Below are 6,962 nucleotides of genomic sequence, written 5' to 3' on the forward strand. Positions count from 1 at the left end.
ACACCAATCATTTCTAAGCAACGTATCAAATCAGAGGTGGATAACTGCTGATGGGAAAATAGCAAGCACCGAATAACAAGCAAAGGAGAAGCAGTGAACTTAATGCTTAATGGAGAGGTACTGGAAGAAAAACATGACACTGATGTACAGTCCCTTACGCAGACAAAAATCCAGTCATAGATTTTATTGACGTCTGCAGAGGAAACGCTGAGTCACAGCTTGAAGCAGTGTTTGAGCACCTGGTGGAAGGCAGGGCCAACCCAGGGCAGCTCAGGTGCATGCAATGCAGCTGAGTGATCAGAAGAGGTGGAGCCAGGATCCACCCCTTCCCTGGCCTCATTTAAGGGCTGGTGGTGGAAGAGAAGGGCTCTCATCTTAGAGATGTCTACGTTCCTGAGGATTTTACAGGTCTTTTAAAGGTAAGAAATTTCTTTCTTTTCTGCACCCACTGCTGTTGCACCTGAGCATGTTCTCTGTTGCTGCTGCGTTATTGCCCCCAGCTATGAAGCATTTTGAAGTCCAGCAGCGCTCTCCTATGCGCTGCAGAAGTCCCCTCATGGTTATAAGCGTAAGCTGCAAATCCAGATCAGGGCACAGCTGCGAAGAGATGGCTTTCACAGCCATGTAATAATGCATATATAGTTACATACAGCCATGCCATCAAATCCATAGCTGACAGTAGTGCCTTTGTTGAAAAATTGAGCAAGTTTTCAGCTACAAAACACTATCAAATTGTGTTTTTGTGCTCTTTGTATCTGCTGTAGTTTCTGTAGAAATAAATAGGAGACATTACTTCCAGAGTAATCTATTCAACTATATGGGAAGATGGAAGTAAATGGAGTCACAGGGTGAGATGTTACTCATCGTGGCTGTTGCAAATGATTTCTCGAGAGGCTATAATTTCGTTGATGAACTTGCTCATTGTAACTCATTTTGCACAACAGTCATGCTCATAATTCATTCTAAAGATATCTGTAGTTCCATGGTTTGCACTAGGTCCTGGCTAGCCGTCCTCCAGGGGGTAACGTGTCCTGTGGGGCTCTCTCAGCACTGCATAATGCTGTGCTTAGGGATATCAGCTTATCCAAGAGAAATATCTTCTTTCAGAAGATGCTGTAGTCTGGATTTAGCACTGAAGGATCGGTTACCCAAACAAGACCTGAACCAGTGGTGTGACCCGGGACTGAGGCAGAGTGTCCAGCATGCTCTGGCAGTGCCTTACAGTGCACGTGCACTCAGTTCAGCAGAGAAATAGATGCTGGGAAGCTGGGGCAGTTGCAGCTGTCCCTCCGTATGCTCACAGATACCTAGATACCTTTTCAGTCACAAGCTGAGGGTCTTCATCTCACAACTGTATATTTGGATGTCAAACCTCACCTAAATCCTTCTTTTGTTAATTTAATCCCTTACTGAGTCTAGTTCTCTGCCTCTCTGTGCTTTACTTCACTGTAAGGCATTACTGTCTTGAGGGTTCAAGCATCTGGGAAGAGAGTACCAGCTAGCTTCAATTGGCAGTAAGAACGATACAGCAAAGCCACGAGATGAGTCCGGGGCTCTCTGATGCAAGCCCATGCAGCAAGAGTGGGTCAGAACCACTGTGCTGTAGAGGTATAAAACATTATCAAAAAATTACTTTCCCAACAGTAGCTTGCAAACAGTACAAACATGTCATTCAGTGGCTCTTCTAATTGCTTTCTATTGGCATGTTTGATGGCTGAGAAATTTTGCTTACTAATCTCCCACTCGAACACGAGAAAGGAAAGCAGGTAAGAGTGAGCATTTGGGACAGACCCACATCAGGAGACAGGCTTGTTTAAGAGTATTAAAATCACTGTTATGTCAATGTAACTAGACAGGCAGTATGCAGTCCCTGGCTATTTATATCTCACAAATAAGGCGAGCAGACAGCTAATATAGCCGCGGGCCGGCAGAAACAGAGCAGTGCGGTTTATTAACAAGCCTAGGTGGACGTGGCACTTGATACATCCGTGTGTGAATTGATTTTTATCATTTACATGTTCAAAAAGGTCACGGAAGCTTTAAGTATGAAATGGAAATAAAATTAAACCTTGCTGAAGATAGCAGGATCCCTCAGGCCCTTGGAGGCTGTCAGCACCTTAAACAGCAGTTGTAGAGAGAAGTGGACTGAACCACTGGGGACCTCGGACCACAGGAAAAAACAACAGTGCCATCTTTCCAATGTTAGAGAAAGTAACAGTCATTTAAAAACAGAGGGCAGTTATCAAGCAATAGGGAAAAGTAGCCACCTTCATACAAACTTCCGTATGTAGACTTTCTGGCATATGAATTGAAACACCGTTCAACCTAACATATTGCAATTAAAAATAACTATATTGGATAGCGTTATATCAATTCCATTGACCTTTAGACCTCATCAACTGGCTAATTAGGCAGCAAGTAATTTAAGCTTGAGGAGAGATGTTAGCGGGCTTAATACACCTGCATATATACGTATGTTTGTATGCATATATATTAGCAGAGAAAGCTTTGAGCTGAGAAAATGAAATGAAAGAACTGGCCCTGCATCATCATATGTTACATATTGTGCTTTACCCTTTTCTCAATTGGAAATATTAGCCATGACATGCCATGTGCTTGCTGAAGCCTGAGAGAGGTCCCAGAAGCGTTGGCACGCTCATCTTGCATTCTCCAAATGGAAAGTGGCCATTCTTTTTCTGTTTTGTTGTATATAAAGAGCTATTAGCTGAAGACAAATACGTTGTTTTGGTGTTTAAAAAAAAAGTTTATAAAGAAGCCTGTGGTTTTTTTTTCTTTTTTTTTTTTTTTTAATAATTTCATTGAGAAACTAAACAGTTGTATAGGAGGTGTAACCAGTTCTAGTTCTCTCCTGCATGCTTACAACCTAGAAGTGTCCAGGAATGAGGGAGGGGAAAAAAGAGAAGCAGAAACTTCTCATTTCCTTCAAAGGCACAGCAGCAGCTGCAGTGTTGACTTGTGAATGGGTCTGGTGGGTGATTGCAAGTGTATGTGAACAGCTGGCCCACAGGGTGGGCAAGGATGAACTGTTTGGGCTGGGCTAAGGATCTGTCACAAAACAAGCATTTGGGACAGAACGGCAGGGTGTTAACCAACACTGAAAAGCACAGGGAAACTTTATTAAAGGATAAATAAAAAATAAATAAAAAGGAGCAGATTTTGACTTTTGCTCTGAATTAGTATTTTCTTTGTCATTTGAGATATTTTCCTCAGATGTTCATATGTGACATCAATGAGTACATTCTTTTCTCTTTTTAAGGCAATTTGATTCACTTTGCATAGAACAGCCTGGGTTGCAAAGGACCACAATGCTCATCTGCTTCCAACCTCCTGCTGTGGGCAGGGACACCAACCAGCAGACCAGGCTGCCCAGAGCCACAGCCAGCCTGGCCTGGAATGCCTGCAGGGATGGGGCATCCACATTATATCTCCAAGTTACAATTACATAGTACAAGTATAGCGTGTCTAAACCAACACAGCAAATGCTACCCTTTGCCTGTTTTGGGCATTCATCCCTCAATTGGCACTGAGATAATGGGTAACCACTAAGTAATAATAATACAGAGCTACTAAAGCTTAGAGGGACAGAGGGCTCTGCACCCAGTAGTGGCAAGTAGATGAAAAATCCTTGAGTCATTTTTGTGAAGCCTGTTTGTTTTTAAACCTATGGAAAGAAGCTCAGCAGCTGGCTACATTCAAGTAATTTTATTTGTTTTACCGTGTGTGAATGTACTGGGACAGAGCTCAACATTGTAAGAGCAATCAGCTATTACAGATCAGCATTACATGCTTTTCTTGTGTTAAAACTGAGAGCAACATCACCCTTAACAAACTTGTCTGCTAGTTAGTAAGAGAAAACCCGGAGAAAAGGAATATCTTCTGACAATCACGGCAACATGCACACCTTCATGCTTGAAGCTCCACCAAATTCAAGTAAGGCTGCTCTCCAGAAACTCATCTGCAACAACACAAGCACTGGAAAAGTACTGCAGTTTCATTTAGTGAGTCAAACGAGGCTGACACGCTGTGCAAATGAAGTAGATGACCTGTGAAAGTACTGGCTATTAACTTCAATCTCACTTTTTTCTTTTCTCTTTTTTAATACAGAGCATGCCATGCTAAATGGCCAGTGGCAGAAGTGGTCACCGTCCTTCTCTTCCTCCAGCTGAGATAAGCTCACATCAGCAGCAAGGAAAGACATCCCAAACAAGCACAGAATAACTGCTAGGTGCTTTATCTCTTCCCTGAGGTAAGCAAACATTTTCTGCTTTTTTGTTTTAAGCTGGAGACAGCCAGGTATCCACCTCACCAGGAAAACTCAAGCTACAGTCTAGCCATTCTATTTTATTGCAGATACTCTTAGGCATCCCATTTCCACAGGTAACAGAGCATTCCCACCTTCAGCAGCAACAGTCTTCCCAAGAATTTGCTGCAAGCTGATAATTCTTCTCTAAAACTGACACATACTCACCCACTTCCCACACCACCAAAGCAAAATTACCAGTAGTTTCGGGGCACGCATTGAAACAAGAACAAAGTTAAGCCTTGAAGTTCTCCTCCAGAAGTCCTCCTCTAGAAATCTGAGCTGGCCTCATTACAGACCTCTCCTAAAGAGGAGGCTTCATAAGCATTTCCATTCATTTTCCTGTTAGACCCATTTTTTTTGCCCCCCAGGAGGATTTGGCAAGAAAGTCACAGAGAACAGCAACCTTCCTCCTTCCTAACCATCTCAGCCTATTTCAGACATCACTGTTGCTATAAAACATCCCTAGCATACATGGAGCATAGCCTTGTACACACTCCACAGGCACATTTCACCTCCAGCCACTTATCCAAACCCTTTTTAACTGTAAACCCCAGGCACTGTAAACTACTACATAAATCAAGCAGCCTCTTAAGCTACAGACCAAGAGTTGTTTCAAGAAGGTTTTACCTCATTTTAAAGTAAACTGTACTTTTTCTTCCTGCAGAACACAGAACTCAGCTTCTCCCTTCCAGGCCAGGACCAAGAACACAGCCACCAAGGAGCCATCACCACTCAGGGGGAGCTCCAGGTCAAGAGGGGCTCCCCCTATTTTCCCCCCCCTTAAGGGAGGAGCCCCAGGCCACAGGGGGCTCCCCCTCACCACCACCCCACTCAGGGGGAGCCCCCAGACCAAAACAAAAGAAATTCCAATACTGACCAGCATCCACCCTCCCACCCAAAAAAATAATCTCTTGAGACAGTGCAAATCCCAGTCAACAGCCCCATAAAAAAAAAAAAAAAAACCCACAAAAAACCCCAAGAAGCTCCCAGACACAGGACAACACAGCCACCAACACCAAATAAACACAACCACTCACCTCAAACCCAACCAACTTCAAAATCTACTAAAAAAAAAAAAAAAAAAAGCCACAGACACCATGTACCTCATCAGCCACTTGCACTTCTTCATCTTGATAGAGTGCAGCTCCCCATCAAAAATTCTGACCTTCAGAACACTCCAAACTCCTGAACAAGGGCTGCTGAATCTCTGCTGCAGGCACTGCTTAAAACAACACCTTCAAGCCTGAAAAAACAAAACAAACAAAAGAAAAAAAAAAAAAACACACACCACAGTGAAACTTTGCCAGGACAAAAGACACACTGGCACAAAGGCAGCTCTAAACTCCATCCCAGGGACACCACTGGCAGGTCACAAACAAAAAACTCACCTCCCTCTGCAGAGGCAGCAGTTGCTACCAGGATCCTTGCTCCAGCACTGAACCTAAAAGAGCTGTGAACCACCACCAAGGCACCCTTAGGGGAAGGATCACACCCCTGCTACTCACCGCTGATGAAACCTCATGTTCAGACAATCCTTGCAAAAAGCAAAACAAAACTTGTCTGCAGCCTTCACCCTGAAACCAGATTAAAAGAAAAAAAAGTCAGAGCAGTAGACAATTAGAAAGGCTCCTCTAAAAATTACCCTGTTGCAATCCCTTGCTACAGCACCTTACACAGGAAAGCATCCTGACTCAAACATTCCCAGAGAAGCACGCTTGATACCATCTCAACTAGACTATACCATTGCTCTCACAGAGAAATCATTCTCCTTCCGATTGTAAAATACTTACGGTGGTCAAGTCCATGAATATCATCCCCAAAGCAACCACACTTTACAAACTTAACAGTAGGGAGATCCCACTCACCTTCCCTTCTCTTGGCAAAGCAGCCATAGGTTGGTGAACATCCTTTCCTCAGAAGGGAGATGCTCCAAGCTCCTCATCTTCTTTGTTGCACTACTGTAACTACTGCACTCTGTACAAGTTTCTCATCTTCTTGACCTGTAGAGACAAAGAAGTGAAACAGTAGTCCAGACACAGGCTCACCAGGGCAGAACCCTATTGCTCTCACTCATTTTCACACATGCCAGGATAGCATTGGCTTTCTGGGGCGCCCTGCTGGCTCGCAGCTGAACACCAAGTCCCCCTCAGGTCTCCTTTCCAGCAGGCCACTCACTAACATGCAGTGCATGTTAGCTGCGCAGCCTCATACCTGCTCTCCTTGAAGTTCACTGGGTCCTGCTGTCAGCTGCTCCTCCCAGCTTCACATCATCAGCTCCCTCTCTCTTCATCCAGGTCACTGATGAAAAATAAGCACAGTAAGATGCAGTACCCACCCCACATAACAACATCATTACAGCTTCTGACTACGCTGCTGAGCCTGCCCATCCTCCCTCAATCACCAATCTCACTCTCGACAAGCACCATTACAAGCACACTGCCACAAACAGTGTTAAAAGCCTCACTGAAGTCAGGCATGCAACATCCCCCGCTCTTCTGTCATCTGAAGAGATGGTCATAACCACATAGAAAGATCGTAGAGAATGCTATAGAGAGCCAGCTGGCAGTGGCTTCCGCCATCTCCCTCGGCACACACTGGCACATCCCAATAGAGCCCAGGGAGCTGTGGGCATCAGTTT

General features: G+C 44.3%; 1 long non-coding RNA gene across 1 annotated transcript; it reads right to left on the minus strand.

Annotated features, from left to right (window-relative positions):
- Window positions 1-5,384: 5,384 nt before the first annotated feature.
- Window positions 5,385-6,619, minus strand: LOC122160383. Its single transcript, XR_006168804.1, has 4 exons — window positions 6,536-6,619; window positions 6,190-6,324; window positions 5,830-5,898; window positions 5,385-5,567 (listed from the first exon to the last, which is right to left on the minus strand). It is a non-coding gene; the product is annotated as an uncharacterized LOC122160383 (long non-coding RNA).
- Window positions 6,620-6,962: the final 343 nt, after the last annotated feature.

This window comes from Centrocercus urophasianus, unplaced genomic scaffold (genome assembly GCF_019232065.1).
Source record: "Centrocercus urophasianus isolate 14NV4802_14NV808 unplaced genomic scaffold, USGS_Curo_1.0 seq_17, whole genome shotgun sequence".
NCBI classification, from domain to species: domain Eukaryota; kingdom Metazoa; phylum Chordata; class Aves; order Galliformes; family Phasianidae; genus Centrocercus; species Centrocercus urophasianus.